Below are 20,361 nucleotides of genomic sequence, written 5' to 3'. Positions count from 1 at the left end.
CAACGTTTAACAATTACTGTAATTATCGGTATCGTAAGTATCGCGATGGTACAGACGATGGCTAACGCAACTAGGAACCAGACACCGATATACTACTATATCCTAGTTCGCTTTCCTTATCGTTATCTAAATTCGCTAGCTAATAAAATTAGAAATCTTGGAACGTCCCGGCTGGTTACGACTAAATTACCTCGATGAAACTTAGTTACCCTCGAGAAGATTGCCGAGCTCGTAAAATCTACGAGAAGAAGCAGCCTCTCGAATGCAACACTCGTCGATAAAATGTGTACACGCATACTCGTTCTTAGTTTGATCGTCGCCCTCGTACGAACGTTTCATCATCGTTCGTTTCACTTCGATCGCTTTCGAAGAAGCTTCGCGGATGCTTGACTGGGATTGTCGAACGAGAGGATATCGAAGGAAAGGCGAGGGAAAAAGAAGACGTTAATGAAACGAAACGCGGCGCAGTAAAGCTTATCGGTTGCGAAAGAAAAGGTACTTACAGCTAGATAAAGAGACTTGTTGCCTCTTAATCGCCTAATGCATCCGTGAGACAGGGTCGTACATTTATCAGGCGCTGCGATGAACCGCGCGCTCGTCAGTTTTGACAATTGCTTTGCTAATGTCTGACAGTCCCGCAAAGACGTATGTAATCTTGAAAATTGCAATTTAACCTTTTTCGGAATTTTACAGAAGTTGATTTTGAGATTTAAAGAACAATTCTCCTTCCAATATCATTCCCACGATTCGAGTGTCAAAGTTGTTGAACCCTTAGAATGAAGTTGTTCAAATGTTTAGAACGGTAGAGGCTTTTTGACGTAAAAATCAGACGAATTACGTTTATAACGATTTTTAACAGGTAATCCTAAATAAGGTTGAGCGACACTCTTCAATCGCCTTGATATAACTTGTAATGATCACCTACGCGAGTTTCAATCGAGTGATCTTAAAGATCATATTCTTATATATAATATACGAGTACTATCAATGAACATCTATAATCTATAGTCTTTTTCCTTTTAAAAGAAACTAACTCCTAATCAAACTCTATACTCTATTCGCATCTTTTCGATTTACTTCTGTTTGCTACTTTGCTCTCCAAAATACCAACTTCCAAACGTAGTTTTATGCAGGTAAAATAAGCATCCTTGTCATACATTGAAAAAGGTATTTCAAATCAGAATGTGGAATCTTCTCTCTAACTAGAAAGTAATAGAAGATAAGTATTTGTCAAGATCGTTCACACGAGTCTGCAAGATTACTCTTTATCAAGATCGTTCGTATAAATTGTTCACCGATTGCACATGAATTTTCATGAAGCAGCATCCATCGACTTTCCAGCATTCAAGGTCGCAGAAGCAACCCCTTTCGACCATCTTATCCCGCCGATATTCCTTAATAAAATGTCGCGGTATTGCAAACAGGGCTTTAAATCAGACATAATGCTTTGCGCGAGTAAAATTCACGCGTAATAGCACGCACGACCCGACACGGTGGACGTTCACGAAGATGCCAAGCAAAATCGCTAGCCGCGGTGAGAAGCATCTCGGGAAAAACGATGAAGCGGAGGGTAATAAAGGGAAAAGGAAGATCACGACGTCGTTTCGCCGACGAAAGGACCTCCGCGTCCCGGCCAGCATTCAGCTGCTTTGACAACCACCATAAACTTCAGAGATCCTCTGTGGCATGGGTGAATGCACGCCGCAAGATAATAGCGGGCCGCCTCTCGCGGCACAGGCGTTACATCTATGATAGCGAGCCTCTTCGCTTTGCTTCTGCTGTTTTTCGGTTATCGTCCTGACAAGCCATCATTTATCCGCTCGAACGCGGCAATTAATTCGTGCCACTGGCAAGCCCGGATCTTTCCCATAATAGAGCGATAACAGAACAAATTGGTAAGGTGCGGATAAATTTTTCGAAGAATGTTTCTTGGAAGGTTCAAGATCGAAGATTGTTTCGTGTTATCGTCGACGACGATAGTTCGTATAATACGTGAAATATCCAAAGTATAGTGCCCGTTAGGATATCTAACAGGTGAAACAATCCTCTGGCTAGGTTGCCTTTTTTTAATTACGTTAGGATATCAGCAGTCTAGCGATAAGAGAGTATCTTAAAATGTAGAATTTTTTGAGATTTAGTGATTCGAGCGAGCTGTTGCGCGTCATTACATACACAGGATCAATGACGATTAATATTAAAATTAAGATTCAGATATTTTGATAGCCAAAGAGACTATCCATATTGGCATTTGAACAATCTCGGAAGAGAAAGAGCTTGCAGCGACAAGGAGGTAGTAGCAGCAATATTGAAATCGTATTTATTGGAAGAGAAAGTAGGTATCATAGTCGAGACTGCAATAGTTTATCGCTACGAATATCAGTTAGCTATAAATTTATCTCTCCAATGTTGAAATTAAAAACTTTAACATACATCAATCTACTTCTACCAGCTTTAACTCGTATCGACCCGCTTTGACTAACGGCAATTTGTATCAGTCTGCTCTAGTAGAAAAGCTATAAAAATGAGAACAGATTTTTAAACTCACCTGGCCAAAGTATTTCCACGTTGCTTGATTACTGACAGCTGTCATAAAGTTCTGCGATATCTGGTTGGAGCACGCACGTGAAATGCACCGACAATGCTTCTGGATAACGCGAATCTTCTTCACAACGCCTTGGGCGTCGCGATACACGTTTCCTTCTCGCCAACCGCTCGAAGCGTCTCGATTCCACCTACAGAAAGCGTTAATAGGAATGTCTCTATTGGTCCGAGTGGTATCAACTGCGATAATGCGATACCAGCCTGATATCCGGTCGTTAGTAATGGCGTGCCCAGAGGAATCGACTCGGAGAAACGTTTCTATATTCTCGTGTTACCAAGAACGTGATGAGTACTCGAGCGGTGCGATTGAATTTCTAACTATAAAATTTCATTTAGAAGTACTTAGTAATCGAATAGAGTAAATTAACGCCTTCTTCCATAAGACTGTTATTGGACTTGCTACTTTTTCTTGGAATTCGTGAATCAACCTTGATGTAACATTTTATTTCGACGATAGAACAAGCGAAGAGTTTATCTGGTTGATTTTGTCAAAAATTACTTTGAAGATATATAAGGAACCGGTGTTTAATACTTCTTGCTCTTCGAATAATTTTTACGTTTCCTGTTAAAATCGTTTAAACACGATTACGTATTTTCAGTTTCTTTTAGGGAATTACTTTATGCATAACTAATTATTCCTACGTTCGTCATCGGAATCTGTAAATTCGTTATTTGTTGCACTTATATTTTAAAATTCATGTGTAATAATATCTTTATACGCATATCGATGTCTCTCGATGAAACATTAAAGACCGGAAGGAATAAGACCAAAGTTGAGAACAAACTAGGAAATGAATTATAATGCGAAGGGTAGAAATTCCAATGTCTTAGAAAATTCTTAGTACCATAGCCCTATATTATACTGATACGAATGAATCATTCGTAGGAACGCCGATAAGATTAAGTCTCCCGTGAACCACTAACTAACGGTCTCTCGGAGGTGCGAAGGGATAATTAATTTACGATGTTCTAACGGTACCGCGAAGATTGCGACCTTGGTGTCTCTGAGCGAGGCGTGTCCAGCCTAGGAAATCTCAGGAAGCTCGGTAAAAAGGCGGCCCCTACATTAAAGTCGGTGATAATTCTGTTTCTTCGCTAGTCACGGGAACACCACCGCGACGAACCTAACCTGTAAAGCGCCTAATGGTTTCTAATGGATCCCCTTGGTCTAGCCGTGTAATGTCGGTTTCCGCGTCAACCAGCCCGCAAAATAGCCTAGAGCCGGGTTCCCTCGAGAGACGCTGCTGCGTCGTTTCGATGTTAATGATAATGGTAACAATATAAGGTTCTCGGAATAGCGTGATCACGGCCACGCTGAATTCTTCCGTATTGCGCGTGTTCGTGCACGCGCGCGTACATCTAGGCGCGCCAGGAGGATAGTGAACGTTACGTTCCATCGTGTATCTTCTGTCTGGCTGCTCTCCTTTCTATTAGCCTCTTTTTTCGTTTCGTGGACGTGCCTCTTGTCCAGAAACTGCACGTCGAAAAGAGGATAGAAAGAGAAAAGATGAACGAGTCGTCAGGTAGAAAACGTCGGTTTTACGCGCGTTCTCCAACTTTTATACATATATACGACCGGCCGTGCGAATGTGCGTGGCTTGAAGCCGGTATTACACGTCCGTATTACGCGTAATGATAGGCCAGGATGGTTCCCATTAACGCTTGGAGCACCCGCGTTTCTACGGCGATCGACCTTCCACCGAACGGCCACCTAATTACATGGGACAATGTGGAAAGGGGTGGGGTCCAGACCCCTCGTACGTTTGCTTTACTGCCGGCGATTTCTCCAGTTTTATTGAACGAACGAGGACCCCGTCTCCTCCTCTACCGTGCACTCTCTCCTCGTGGAGATCGTTCTCTTCTTCTTCGTTGGGAGTGATGCCGATTCGATGGCACGGCGATCCAAGAACAGGTTGAGCGGCGTGGTTGCAACAGACTCCCTGCAGCCTCGAACTCACGTTTTCGAATACGCCGGTGTAAATATAGCATCTTATACCGGAGATCGTTTTGGTAATTGTCACTCGATCGTCTCGTATCCCGGGGAACTCGCTCCTTTCGGCATCGAAACTGAACACCTAGTAGTTTGTTTTTACGTATTTCGTGGCTCGTGAATTTTCCTAAAGAGCTACTGTAAACGTTCACGCGAGTCTTATACTTTGCAGTCTGCACGTATGCATATTGTTCGGAGAACTATCTAAATATTATTCGATTTTCATTCTATGTATTTAGAATTGTACATTTTAGAAAATCGTAGATACGAAGATCTGGAACTTTATCCGAAATGATTTTATCGGCAGTATCGATTTTGAGAAATTAATATACCATAGTATAATTCCTGATATGGAATTGTTTGATCAAGTTATTTAATTCTTACATTTTTATGTATTACAATCCCTTCCAGAATCCTTGTTCGTGCGATACTTTATCCACAGAAGAAATTAGGGCAGTTCCTATAAAATTCTAGAGGTCTCGGTATTTGAACAGAAATTCTTTCAATTTCTTGCAATCTATTTCCCCCGTCGTTATTATAGATGTATCGAATCTTGCGTAACTACATACGATCCATAGGAAATCTTGTCAGCAAATTACTAACATAAACGCGTACGTACAAAGAAAGGAGAGACAATTCGTATGATGTATGCAAAGCTGGCGTCAGAAATTTACGACGGTCGTTAAACAACGCGAAGTTAATTCTATTGTCTTTTATGATAATCAGCAACTACCCTTCTCTAATGTCTATGATCGATCGAAGATCGTTGGTACATTCGTTCGAAGAGAGTCAATGCTACTCCCTGACCCTAGTTTGCTCTCGCGACGATCATTGTAACCAGGTAGCTTCGTCGAAGACACCTCGGTTATCCATTCATCTTTACACGGAATTAAGCGTTTGCTACGTACTCGAATATTACAATTCGCAACGTTTCAACCACGTTTGACGAGTGAATGCAACAAATGAGACACGTATACTATAGGGCCTGGACGAATCGTCGTTCGCTGACTGTAATAATACCAGAAGCAATATTTCTTCGGGTTTAACGTCTTTTTCGCAGGCGAAAAAAATCGAGCCGTCTATAGGAGTAAAATTGATACACCGATTGAATTTGAAAAGAAAATCAACGGACGACACAACGTGGACGGTCTAGCTACTGGCAAAGGGCCTTCTCCATTCACATGGTCATCATCATTATTATTATCGTCCCTTCCCATCCCCATTCTCCACTTCTTCTTCTAGTTATAATAATTCATCTTCATCTTCCTAGTTAGTATACCGGATTCATTATTTTGCATACTCCGCGCCACTGCGAGGCAATCTATCAAACCGCTAATTAATCAAAGCCCCGTATTATTGTGCAACGCGAAATGACAATAACTACTCTCGAATCTCCATCGAGAGTTGCCTCTTCAATCTTCCACGCCATTTTCTTCTCTTTCCCCACCTATTTGTTCCGCCTTTTTCTTCCTGTCCCGACGCACGTTCCCTCGACTTCCTGCTTACGACCCGACGTCGTAAACAGACGAGACACACATCGACGAAAAGACAGCCAGGAAATTCCAACGACGCCTATTACGAACGACACCGTGGCAGCGCGTACTTTAGCGGACCATTTTTCGCATATGCGAAAAATCGATGCTTTACGCGCGACGCACGAACCAGTCGACTCGTTAAACCGGACATTTCGATAGGCGAATTTATAACGAGACAGATTTCACTTAAAATTCTCCCTTTATCTACGTCGATAAATCTCGCTTCGGCTCGGCTCGAAGGAATAAAGCACTGGCGGTGAATGGGCCGTGTTGCTTTCGCGTATACTACGACTCAACTTTTCCTTCATTCTGTACCCGCTTACCAATGAAAGAAAAAAAAAAAAAGAAAAGTCGATTTATTATACAAAAAGTTTTGAAACTTCCCAGGAGACTTTTAAGTGAAACGTTTAATCATAATAATTATCGAGTATCAAGAATCAAGAATCAATTACCACCTTTCCTTCATTCTAATCTCACCTATCAGCAAAGCCAATCAGCAAAACCGACTTTACGGGAAATTAGAGAATTAACGAGAGAATCACACGTGCACAAACGTTCGATCATGATTATCTTTACCTCGAGATCTTCCCACTTTCCAATAATAAATATCGTCCTAAAGATATTCAAATCGAAGCTATTTAGATCATTAATAGACGATCGTAAATCTCCGTAGGATCTCAGCAGGATATCGGCTTTTGTTTTTTTTTTTTTTTTTTTTGATTAAATCAAATGTTCGAGTAGTCGGGCGCCAGGGTTTCTCTATTAATTCATCTCGCGTCTCTCGAGATCGGTCGAGCGATTCCTCTGGATTTTTGCTTTTCTCTGCACGCCCACGCTTCTTTCATTAATTTCCAAGCTGCGCCAGCCACAGCGTACGTCGCGCCACGTTAGCTGGTCTCATCCACAGGCTCGAGCGGATAATTAATCGCGTATTATTATACGGTAGCTGATGGCAGTCGGTCGAGCGGCGTGTTATTGGTGTGACGGGACGCCAGCACGTTCCTAACGTGGCTCTTCTCCGTTGATATTTCGCATTCGCGTGTTCCGCAAAAATCGTATTTTATGTTCGATAATTGCACACTCTCACCCGTATAATCCCTAACGATATTGCTTATTAATTCCTGCCGCGGAGAATCGTGATAAATGTTTCGCATGCGCGTCGTCGGCGTGCACGTTCCACCGGCAATTAAAGCCGCGAACCTGCTGTGTTACTGCCTCCTCTTTGACGTCGCATGCCACGAATTTCCTGTCGTGCCAAAGGGATCCGAGCACGATGTAACAACAATGGAAGATGCAAGTCTTGCAGAAGTTGAGGCCTCGAAGCTTTAAATATCAACGTTGAAATTTCTGTCTTTCGGACCAACATCGGGTAATGTTTAAGTCTTTGAAGTTTTAAGATTGTAACTTTAACGCTCCAAGTTCCATAGGCATTAGGAAGTGTTTTATTTGTTTTATAATGACAAACTGATAATTTTAATGTTTGATTTTCCCCTATCTTTCAATTGTCACCTTTATTTAATAAAGCAGCGAAGGTTCTTGTTGAAGATTCGAAAAAGCAAGATTTGTATCTCTGGTTTGTTTCTGATTTTCTGCAATATTTTCTGTAATATTATTTAATACATTTAATATAATTTAATGTCAACGTTCGAACACAGAGTCCCACACATCGTTCATAAACATAAACCACGACTGGGGCTTCTAAATCTCCACAACGTCGGATGAAAGTTTTGCGAAATGGAGAATTAACCCCATGGCGCAACTCGTTTCCATCGTTTTGTCTGCGTATGCCTTGCAAGCGATTCCGTCCCCCTTGAGTTAGCTAATTAATCGACGTTTATATTATTATACCGCAGAAGCGATGTGGTAGCGGTTGATTGTTACTGCAAACGACCACATGGGAACGAGATTACTGCAAAGGTTTAATATTCCACGCGTGTATTCCCTCGTAATACCGTGGACGTCCTGTCGACTACCCTTCCTTTCGTGTGTTTCTTTTCCTTATGGCCGAGGTCGATCTGTCCGATGCACCGGTACCGAAGGAGGAGACGGAGAACGGACAAGGAGAACAGTGTTTTACTCGTTTCGTTTGTTTAGTGGCTGCTTAACGACTTGATCATTCGTTAATAGGAATGTGGTAAGATTTTCAGTGTTCTCTTTGTGGCTTCATAAATGAATCCGTAGTTGACAGTCTTAACAGGAGGCGTCTTATGGAAGCGGCTGGCATCGGCGCAGATTCCTGTTCTCCCTTTTATTTCGACGACTTTTATGACAGGCTGAATATCAATTTACTTGTCACGTATCTTTATGTATGAAATTAAATACTTACGAGCGTCCCACGAGAAATATGGTTAATTGGTTATATATTAATTGAAGAGTTCGTAACGATATTTGGATAAGAAAGGCAGCAAACACTGAAACCTTCACTTCTTTGTGTAATTCGAACTCTAGTAGAGAGTATTACTTTCACAGACATCTATATTTAATGTAGATAAATAAAATAACAAAACTGTCCGATTGGTCGCTCAATGCGCCGTGCTATTCAAGGAACATCCATGTACATCGAATGTGCTGAATAAAAGCGGATGAAAAAACAGGATAAATAGTAAGAAACTATGCTAGCGATTCAAGCACCATATTACTCGAAAGTGAGGAATAAACATCGAACAAGAAATAGATAAAGAATTTACCTTATGAAAGTGTCAAGTATATTATTATTCTAATCTACGTATCTACATATCTACATCTTAAAAAGAAATTAGAAAAGAAATCGCATCGTTATTATAGGGATACCTACGTTAAACACAGAAACGTTTCTCTAACTTGCAAAATAACATGACTAAAATGTCGTTATCGGTGACATCTGTCATCGTTATCCTATTTAACGAAACATTATAAAATCGTTAAAAAGGAACGGCTTGTCAATTTATTAATGAATTTGTTGGTGTATTGGTGTGCAACAGGCCTTTGATCGTCAAACCGGCTCTCCCGTTGCCAAAAGTTTGGTTCTCTCAAGGACCCGACGCCTTCACGCCTCAAAAAGCCTGGTAATAAATATTCTTCTGGCCTAACGCGACAAAACGGCCGGCTGTTACAGCCTGAACAGATAAGGATTCTCACATTCGCAATCATCCTGTCGACGCGCCGCGCATCCGGGAGAAATATATCGACCAAGATTTTTGTCTCGTCGTGAGCTGCTTCACCGACGCCGGTACTAGAAGAGAAAGAAGGAAAATAGAGAGAAAGAGGAAGAGGAAGAGAGAAAGAACCGCGCCTGTCCGCCTGTCGGAAGGCGGATGATCTGTGTCGTCCTATGGCAAAAGCAAAACCGTCCCGCGTCCGCAAGAAGAAACGGAAAACGGCCGCTTTGTCGCGAGTTCGCCGATCGCCTTCGGAATGAACGTTTAACGCGTAAAAGGCCACGCACTCGTCACCCCTCTGCGTGTATCTCGGCCGAGAGTTTTCGATATGCGCCACCGATCTCTCTAAGTCGATGGGATTTCTCTGGTTGCGAGATTCTCGATGGTCGATAGACGCGCGCGTCCGGTTCGGTGGAATTCGAGCGGAGCAAACAAACGCGGACCGCCGTGGAATAAAGATACGAGCCTCCGCGAGGGATTTCCTTTTTTACCGCCAACAACTATGTCGTTTCAGCGTTCGGTTTTGTCAAATCGAAATTACCGGGAGCACGTAGTATGCAGTTGACCACCCGTGTCTCGCGTTTTATTCAATGAACACGATTAATTTTTTTTTCTCCATCTTAGGGGGAAGTATTTTTATTTGCGATAATCGCTATTTTTGATTTTTACTGATTTCTATATTCGATGGGTACTAGTAATTTTAGCTCTATAAACGTCTACGTGTTTAAATAAACCGTGTACTTTTAGGTTACACGCGCACACGAGCTACTTAGGTCATCTGAATTTTTTATAAGTTTCTCGAGTTTGTTAGAATTTTATGTCACGATGCTTTGGTAGTAGTAGTTATACTTTTCGAGAATTAAATGACTGATGATTAAGACTACCAAAATTTTCGCTTCAATATGAAAAAATTCGGCTTACGTGCATTCAACAGAATCTATAATCACGTTATTCAAACAAAGATCTTATAGCTGGATCTTGTTTGCAATTGAAAAACTTACCGACTTTTGCAATCTATCTAGCGATTAGCAGCATTCTTTCCTAGATTTTTGTAGATTTTGTAAGAGATACGAAAAACGTACATATTTAAACCATGAACATGCTTTAGTAGTTCAAATACAAAATAATTATTAATGCGTGACATAAAAAACAGTTCATACCGGAAGAGTTAATATACAGTAGTTAAAAACGATAATATTTCAATCTGCAGTTTTTCGCAGAAGATAGAAACTCGCATATCGAATTTACACGTATACGAATACACGGAACTTTATTACGAACAGTTCGATCTACTTGTCGAATGGAGGGTCTCGATAAGAGGTGGTCGGCTCGAAGCATCGGAGAGCCACCGTCACGGTCACTGGCGGCAGCTTTCGACGTACAAACTTCCGAGTTTAACGGTGAAGTTACAAACGGCTCAGTCGGTGAACGAATTTCTGGAACGCGCGGCGGCACGCTCGCGCATCATCCTCCTTTGCTGGAATTCCAAGAAAGCTCGCGCGATATGCAACACGCCCCGAAGAAGAACGTTTCGTTCGAAATCTTGCTGGACGATCAATATCGACCGACTAAAAGAGGGAACGAACGATGGAAAATGGAGGAACAAGAAGAAGAAGAAGAAGAAGAAGAAAAGGAAGAAGAAGAAGAAAAAGAAGGGGAGGAGGAAATAAAAAACGAAGGAGAAGAAAATGAAGAAGATCATGGGCGCATCGGGCACGAATTATCGACGTGGTTCGATTTACTGGCTCGAACCAACCGACGCGACGTAGTCTCCGTGGTCAGTGAAAGACACGAGGGCGATCAGGGAAAAGGAAGACGCGGGAGAGGGTCAGAAAGAAACTCTGGACGCCAGCTGGAAGGGAGAACCGCGATCGTTCGATGCCATAGTGGGGCGTCAGATCGGTTGTACGCGTGGAAAATGGGACTGGTTTTTATCGGAATCGCCTGGTGCACCTCCTGCGGGAGGTATGCCTTAATGTTTAATGCAGGCCCCTATTGGAATTGCGCGTGTACCACGTATAACGAAAGCTGGCTCTTCGGATCGCGTCCTCCGCGTCGACGTCCGCGAGTCTGACATAGCTGAGGTCGCGGCATCCCAGACTCGCCCAGTATCCTGTCCACATTTCCTTGGACGTCTAGTCGCGTGACTCTCTCCGCGATATTTATTAATAGAATAATTTCGAGCGTTGCGCCTCTTGGATAAATAACGCTCCCCTTTCGCCGCCGGTTCTAGCCAAGGAGGCACGAGCGCACGCGATCGCCTCGTAGATTCTGCCCGTTGACGGCTCGCTCCAAGGAACGCAAACACCGCGACTATGTTTCGCGGATAATTCCAGGGGCACGCTGAGTTTTCAGTGGAGTTGCTTATCGTTATACACATTTATGTTTAAGAGATTAACGGCCATGGGTGATTGCGAGTTATTATTGCTAGGTTTAATAGCAGTGACGGTTTCTTCTGGAAAATTTAAGAGAGGTTTTAGTTTCTCTCCCTCTTAGAAAAGAGAATATTTTGAAGATATTAGAAGATTTCGAAGTAATAACGTAATAATAGTATTATTATATGTAGGTATAGTCTTTTGAAGATCGGTGCAGTAAATGCCATGCAAACGAAGTAGAATAGGTACAATAGTAGGACGTAGAGTAAGACGAGTATAAGTAGAATAGGTCAACGAGGTTTACTAGGTATGTTCATAACTAAGATTTGTAACTTTGCTCAAGTAATCGTACAGCATATGGCACACCAATATTTTACTACCAATTTATCTATCGTAGTATCGGTAATGTTGTACCATGAAATCCATCCACATGCCATCATCGTATCGATGCACTCAACTAATCAGAATCTCTAAAATTCTAACACATACAGCACAGCCGACAGAAATTACGTATAAAAGAACGTAAAACGTAGCAAGCTACTACTTGATCGACGCTCGATAATGAAAGACACCGTAATATTATACTACCAATTTATCTCTTCTACCATCTCATTTCTAACTATCCTCAAACACGCCACAATCACATCTACTTTAACCAAAAATTCTAACATGTTCGGTAGGCATAAAGCGAAAGAACGGTTAAAAGAAGAAACAAAGAGAGGAACGATTACGCGTAGCTACCCTTCCGTGGCTCGAACACGCCTTCTGCCTCTTTCTCGAGGAGGAACTCGCGCGGAACCGCTCGGAAGATCGGCCGATAACGGGTGCAGCCCCTGTGCGATGCCTTCGGAGTTGCAGAGCAATACGCGCGTCCCGCTTTATTGCGGAACGCCTCGTTAATAAAGCGGCGATCTTTTTTTAAGAACGGCGCAGCTCGCGAGCCGGCAAGCGGCGGGGCACGAGCGATCGAGGAAGCGGGAACGGGATGACCGAATCCGGGATGCGTTCTTCGCTCGAGATCGCGCCGATAACGTGTTGCATTATTAATCGATCCACTGCGGAAGAGCGATGCAGGGAGATCGATAAAATTAATTTTCTGAACCGTACGCGTGGAGGGCAACGCGAACGCTCGCACCCGAATCGCACGCGATCCTCGCGAGTCCGATCGATCACGCAACGATTTTTGGTGTTTTCGTTATCCGTACAGTCGTTGAGATTTTGTTCCGTCATGCGTGCATTGGGTGTTGCGATTAATGTTTCAGAGGAACGTGCCTGGGGACGACGAGTTCAAGTATAGTTCTGTAAGTATTTCTCAATCAAGAGTCTTCACTTTTTGATCGATCAAGCTATAGTTTCATGAATTTTGTACTTTTATCTTCATATAATTACAATTCATATGAAACGAGACTAATTCGTGTGAATTAGGTGTAGGCCGTGTCCAATAGAAATTATATTTCAAATTTGAGACGATGAGTATCTTCGGATTTCAGAGACGTGTATCTTCCTTTAACTTTCGTTTAAAATGATAAGTTCCTTTTCGGTAACTGTTTCTAAAATGTAAGAACAGTGCACGTATTTTAAACAAAATTATTAAATAAGGAAATTTGATAACAAGAATATTAACAAAAAAAATTCCTAGTACAAAGCAAACGAATGTATGCGTAAACTATCTCGGCCAGTCTACTCCAAACTTTCACAAACATAAAAATTCCCATGTTCCATCCCTTCAACTAGGCAAACACCATCTCTCAAAACCTCTATTCTTTGTCTCAGCAATTAGAAAAATTCACGATACAACAAAATGATAAGTTTACCGGAGGCCAATAGGGACATGGACGAAGCCGAGTGCCGGTTCTGCTCCCGGTGTATTCCGGATCCAGAGGGTCTCGGCGCGCAGCGGAAAAGAAGGGAGGCCATCAGCGTGGAGCGTGGTGGGGTGGGGGAGGTAGACAGGGGGATCACATACTCGTTGGCCCACTACTTGTACCCCCGCGATACGCGTTCCGCATTGATATTATTTCATTAACTTTTTGCCGGTCGCCTCGCTTGTTGGAATAGTGGTCTCGTCGGTCGGCAATCTCCTCCTACGGTTACTCCACCTTCTTCGGCCTCCCTCTGACTACTCTTCGATCTCCTGCTCCGCTTCTCGTGGTCTCTCGCCGACTGAAACAGCCGAGAGAAGCCAAGGAGCATCACCAGTATCGCTCCTCTTTCATCCTTTTGCTGGATTCGAGACCGTACACCTGCTACCACCGCCTCCTCGCTAGATGTCCCGAAACCGTTCTTCCTGTGTTTCTTTCCGTGAAGGAATCTCGGTCCGACGCGACGCGGACCCGTTCCTCTTCCATTAGCCGCTGATAATTGCCCGGACTTAATTGGGGCGTTGTGCACCGTCACGGACGAAATCGGGGAGGATGCTAACCTGGAAACTCGCAGGTTTCTTCTGGCCTTTGGGGAATCGTAGTTTTTGCCCATTTGCGAGAACTCTTTTCATTCTCGTCTTGCTTTTTTTTTCTTTTTAGTAGGGCGTTGCATGATAGCGGATCGATAGTGGTATTTTTGGACCTGTGTTTTAGGTTTCAGTGTTATCTTTTACTTTCTTTTTGTTACATTGTCTATAGTGGTATAATGTATCGAGGGATAGATGAAATGATACAAACACCTAATTTAAGACCTTGCTTTAACGAGTTCTTGCCGAAAGTGGAATTCATTAACGTGTCTCCTCAGAGGCTTTTGACTGCACAAGTATCTAGTTCGATCTACAAATAAACCACGAATCTGACATAATCAAAAGGCAAAGTTAAAGGATAATATTATATCCGTGTCTTCTACGTTTGATCCACACAGCATATTACTAATCTTCAGCTTCGCAATCCAAGAGGTCGGTGAACCAGAAAATTATTTCTACCTGCACTACCTCCCATCTCGAACACCAAATTTCGCAAAAGACAATGACTCCGAAGAATTTCATGCGAGCGAAGATCACGCGGCGCGATTTCGTAGCTCGCGAAGTTCCAAAATTTACCGAGAAGACCATCCAGAATTCGAGTCTGCTAGGGAGTCGGCATTTCAAGCGCATATCCGCTTCAACTCGACTGTCCGTCCTCTCGTGTGTCGCTTTCCGCTCGCGCCTCTGCCGGGATTTATGGGGATTTACACGAATTTATGTGCGTCCAGGGGACATGACGTATCCCTTTGGCCCGCTGGTCGCGCGCGCGCACTGGTACCAACACGAGGAACCAAGCGAACCAACGTTCCTGCCGGTTCGACCGGCGATCCATCATCGTAAAAAGTGTTTCTCTCCTCCTCGCGTTGCGGCACCGCTTGTGTAGATCTGGCTGGTCACGAGTCGACGGTTCGTCTGGGTCGTCGACGATCATCCGCCGATCGATCGATCGATCGTATCGCGTCGGTCAGGTCAGTACGATGTAAAAAGAATTCCACCTCGTCCTTTTCCGATCGCGAGCTTCTTTTGGCTTCGCACCGCCTCCTCGCGATTTTTACCTCGCGTCCACGAGATCTTTGCTCCCTTTTAGATCGCGTCGTTTGCTTCTTAGAGAATACTTTCGAGAATTCGGAGGCAGTGTTTCCCTTCTTTGGATCTCGATAATTATCATGAACTTTGGAACGAAGAAATGAAGTTGTTATTGATTATGTGGGAATACGCGTACCCAATGGAATGTTTGGGTGAAGACGATCAAACAAGTTGAGGGGATTTAAACGTTGGATTTCATTAATAGGTAAGAAATTGTTTTTAAATGTCGGAATATCTTGTAAGAGACTGTTTTCAATGAGCAAAATGTTTGTTAAGAAACTGTTCGCAATACGCAATTTCAATTTTTGATACAATTCTGCTGATCTTCTAATTTTGCAGTAATAGCAAAGTAGTGGAAACGAAGTAATAGCAAAATACGGATTGTGAAGTACTTGAAGATAAAGTAACTTGTGTCAAGAATATCATTGAATAAACATGATGTACATGGATCATTTAACACGTTATAGTTGTAATAGTCGCTCTCCTTTTTTCACGGTCCAATTGCAACCTCAAATGAAAAAATGTCGATATCCTTTCATCGCTGATCCTAAACGATATATCCATGAATTCCAACAATATTGCTTGGGAAATTAGAAAAGAAACAATTGTAAAAATCACAATAAATTACGAATCATACAAGTTCGTAATATTTTATAGCAACTCTCTGAAAAATCACGGCTAAGAAGGTAAGTGTAAAATTTGATTGAAATCGATATCTTAACGTTCTTTCAGACTCAACCAAATTTTTCCTACTGTCATCAGAAGTTTCTACACGCTGCAGCGAATTCGCGGATTTATTGTTGCGATCGTAAAACTGTCAGCCGATTCGCCTACGGGTAAATCACTCGAGGCGATGATCGAAGAAGAGAGAAGAGGAAAGAGATCTATCGGCGGCAACCGTGGCCCTTGAACGCGTGTCTCGTAAAACAGCCACCATCGAATGCTAATGGCGGGTAGCGTGGTTTTTATAGGGTCGATAATTTGGCCGAGGTCGAAGGTCGAAAACTCGCTACGAGGATATACGAAGTGTGAAATATATTTAAACAACCCTCGTGACCGGTACTTGCTGCTGCCGATTATTTATCTCCCTTCCTTCCTCTATCTTTTCTTCTTGAAAATATTCCCGAGAAATTTATTTTCGTCAGCGAGGAAAATCTCGTTATTAATTCAATGAACGATGCTCTCTGGGTCGATGGACAAGACGATCGTATTATATTCTCACGTTCTTGAAACCTACTTCGGCACAGAGGAGATTTCTCGCGATAGCGCCGTGGAAACGACACAATTGATTGTGGAATCTGTTGGATTGGTAACCGTAATTCGTTTAGATAGCGAGATCCGGTTGCTTATAGTTTGAAGAGGGTTCTTAAAGAGCTTAACTTTCGGAAACCGTTTTTGGATAACGGAGAGGTTTTGGACAACGGGAAGTCGACCGGCTCGAAATACGTAATCAGCTGTTCCGAAATGCACATCCGCTCATCCGGTGGAGCGTGCGAACATTTTCGCAGAAACGAGGTCGATGCTTCGAACAGGCAACGGTAGAATCCGTAATATCGATCTATTTGATACGACTCGCAAATATCGTATATTTTATCTCACGTTAGTATAACTTACCATCAATTTCGAGCATAAGTTAGTAAGACAAAAGATCTCTAAAAATCTTCGCAACTGCCCAAGTTTCGGTTTCTTCAATGTACCGCGGAAATTTCCAAATTTAACAAAGAATCAAAAGTATAGTTGTATTCAGCTATAGTAAGTACGATTCGGCACATTATCCGGCCGATCGTCGAAAGAGGTATATTTCTAGGAAATTTCGAACTTCTGTCTTCTGCATCGAGTGTAGGATACGGATATCTAGTATATTTGTTTTTTTTTTTTTGTCGAGGTTGACTGATAGAATAACGAATGGATGAATTTGTAGTAGAGAAATATATTGAAATAAATAAAGGTATAAGTATAAGTATAGTGTAAGCTGATCCAGATCCTCACTCTGACAGTGTTACAATACAATAGAAGAAGCTATGATAGCGAGCACGTTCATATATTTATAGCAAAGGACATTACCAAAAGGTTAACCTTGTAGCTCTAGCTGCAGGCCACAAAAACAGCAATAGAAATCTACTTATAGCTCTTTTGTTTCTAGATCTTGTAAACCAAAACATAATTTATATTCAAGGGCACAATAATATGGACCTCTTTTTATTTCGAATTATTTTTTTGTTTCATTAAATTCTATTCTCTTCGTAACAGCGGTCTTCAGGTCACGGATATACGAAAGTAAAGATGTATAGTTTTTCTTGAAGTAATTTTACATACTGAAAGCTCACTCCACGAAGTGAATTTCAAGAACTGGCAGGAATCGAACGCCAACCAACTAACGAAGTAAAATGCCAGTCTAACCGTTGCAAGTGGAAATGGACAGAAAGAAACAGACAAGCCCCACTAAATATTTAGTCTGCCTCAAATTCGGTAGAAGCTGAGGTACACGCCGGACGCAGTAGAAAAAGAAACGAAAGAGCAGACCTCCAAGACGAGCGTGTGCGCGGCGCGGCGTGAAGGAATTCGCGACGAGGAAGAGGTCGCGAGCCGAGGGCAGCCCGGAAACGCGATATATCCCGAGGGCTGTCTCTCTTGGTTCTCGCTTGATATCGGCCTGGGCCACCAATATGCGGCCTTTCCGGCTCGCGGGAACTTTGCGAAACTGCGCAAGCACGCCGCGCAATTTGATTCGGGGTGGCCCGGCTCTTTTCTCTTGGACTTACCAACATACGTACGCTTCTCGTAACGGTACGCTCTTGAACCTCGGGCCGAGGTAATTGGGTCCGTCTACAGCCACTTCCGGTTCAGCCGCTCGCTCAGAATCGGTACTTCATCAGGTACGAGAATCACGTCCACCGATACTCTTTCTTCCGCTACCTGGAAACGTAATATTGATGCAACAGGTTGATGATAATAATTTGGACGATATATTGATTGACCCAAGTGTTCTTTTGTGATTGATTTATTTGATTATATTCAGTGTATTATACAATTTGGTAAGATTCGAAGAGAATTATTTATTACGTAGGTACTTTCGCAAAATGATACATAATTGGTTATGGTATGTATTTTAATTTGAACATTTATTATGGAAGAATTTTAAGAATGTATTGTGTGTGTTATGCGAAATTTTTGGAAATTTCATTGACACTATATACAGGATGGTTGGTAACTGGTGGTACAAGCGGAAAGGGGGTGATTCTACGCGAGAAAGAAATCGAAAATATAGAATAAAAATTTTTCGTTTGAGGCTTTGTTTTCGAGAAAATCGACTTTGAATTTTCGTTCGGTAAGCGTGCACTTTATCACGTCTCGTTATAACGGATCTCACTGTAAATTTTTAAAAAAATTAAAAAAAAAATTGAAAAAACAATTTTATTCTATATTTTGTTTTTTCGCGTAGAATCACCCCCTTTCCGCTTGTACCACCAGTTACCAACCACCCTGTATAATGAGGCACGACTATCGCGGTTACGCTGGTAAAATTTGAAATCAATTCGATGTATTTAACTTGATAATTTTATTCGATCGCGCTCATGCGTTGTAATATAAGTTATTATTTTACGTGGACGAGATACTTTTTAATCTGTTACGTGGGGACGCAATTGATCTGGAAATAAACGAAGCAGGATCGATTAAATCGCAAGGTAAAATTAATTCGGCCATTCGGACACAGATATTAATCTGTCAAAATTGCATTAAAAAAAGACGATATTATTTATAGCATAGTAATTTGTCGGAGCGCGATTATCGAGGTTTTGTATATGTCCCGATTTCAATCAAAGGGAAAGGAGAGGGGTCGAAGGAATAAAAAGCATATTTCAATGCCCCACTATTTCCGCATGTAAATACTCAATAATTTCTGAAATTTGTGGCAATAAAAATCGTATTTCGTGGACTAATATATTTTATACTTCATATACTTACCAATATATTTTATCACTTTTATACTTATTTTATACTTCGTACATTTCGTCTCATTTTTCTTATAATTTACGTTTATACCCAGAAAAAAGAAACAGTTCGTGCTCTAACGAATTTTAAAGCATATCTATAAATCTACCAGCGATCAAAAACTCTTATTTATTCAGAACGGTAAAATCAACGTTTCATTTGCATATTAACCTCCTGGAGTAATCGAACGATTGTTTCTCGCATCTTTATTACCGTAACACAGAAGTACCGTTGAACGTGTCTCAACATTCACGACGATACACAAGCGATTTATACAACCAATAAATGAGACACGAAGAGATACAGAGAAGAAACACGTGTAAGACACGAACCGTGTACGATTCGATCGATCATTACGAATGAAAACGCAATGGTAACAGGTCAATTATATGGTATCAGGGCTTCTAGTATCTCTTATCGAAAGGATCGTTCGTTTGGCCATTTGTCGTCGGTCGATCCCGAGGCGGGTGTCCCGAAAAGGCGTTACACCGTGTCGCGTTTCAATCTCCCCTCGGATCTGAGAGAAGGAAGGATCCCGCGCGTGCATGTCTGGTATCTACAAATGGCAGAACAGTATCGTACGATCGATTCCTATAGCGGATCGTGCATGCTCGATTCCTCGAAGAACGGCCGCGACTACGTTTTCTCCCTCGCTTTCCACCAGCTGTGCGCCTCTCCCAGTTGGCTAAGAGAGCGAGGGAAAAATCGTCGACACAATGCCGGTGCTTCCCGGAAGGTTGCCAATGCCCGTAAGCATCGCATTAGAAAAATTGGCGGACATTGTTGTGACCGGTCATGCCGCTTCTAGGAATGCGTGTCTCGCAAATTGCCGACCTGTTGTCCACGTACTGTTTCCCCGCCGACTATTCCTCGCCTTTTGTGCTGTCCTCTCCGTGGGATTCGATGGCCTTTTCTTCTTTAAACGGAGATGTGTATGGTATTTAAGTTGGGAAATTCCATTTTTTTATATCGTATAAATTGGAACTGTAGTAAGCGAAGAAGTGGTAAATGTAAGAAAAGAACACAGCGCGGACAAACAAACTGTCGATGTAAATAAATAGCGTTAGGACGTGAACAAACCTAATATACTAATAAATATAACAATTATGTAACTATTTAAAACATTCCTTTGTGGTATACTATTACCAACTTCTACATACAATAAAACGATACTTTATCATAATCCAAAGAACAT

General features: G+C 42.2%; 1 protein-coding gene and 1 long non-coding RNA gene across 4 annotated transcripts in view; one reads left to right on the top strand and one right to left on the bottom strand.

The window, feature by feature from the left end:
- LOC126864990 (coiled-coil domain-containing protein 102A) overlaps positions 1-20,361 on the bottom strand; it is a 268,441-nt gene that overhangs the window by 75,907 nt on the left and 172,173 nt on the right. The window lies entirely within an intron of this gene.
- Positions 10,131-18,534, top strand: LOC126865120 (uncharacterized). Its single transcript, XR_007689444.1, has 3 exons — positions 10,131-15,055; positions 15,175-15,378; positions 15,513-18,534. It is a non-coding gene; the product is annotated as an uncharacterized LOC126865120 (long non-coding RNA).

The sequence above is a fragment of the Bombus huntii genome, chromosome 1 (assembly GCF_024542735.1).
Source record: "Bombus huntii isolate Logan2020A chromosome 1, iyBomHunt1.1, whole genome shotgun sequence".
Taxonomy (NCBI): Eukaryota; Metazoa; Arthropoda; class Insecta; order Hymenoptera; family Apidae; genus Bombus; species Bombus huntii.
The sequence above is the reverse complement of the archived record's forward strand: the minus strand, read 5'-3'. Positions and strand labels throughout refer to the sequence as shown.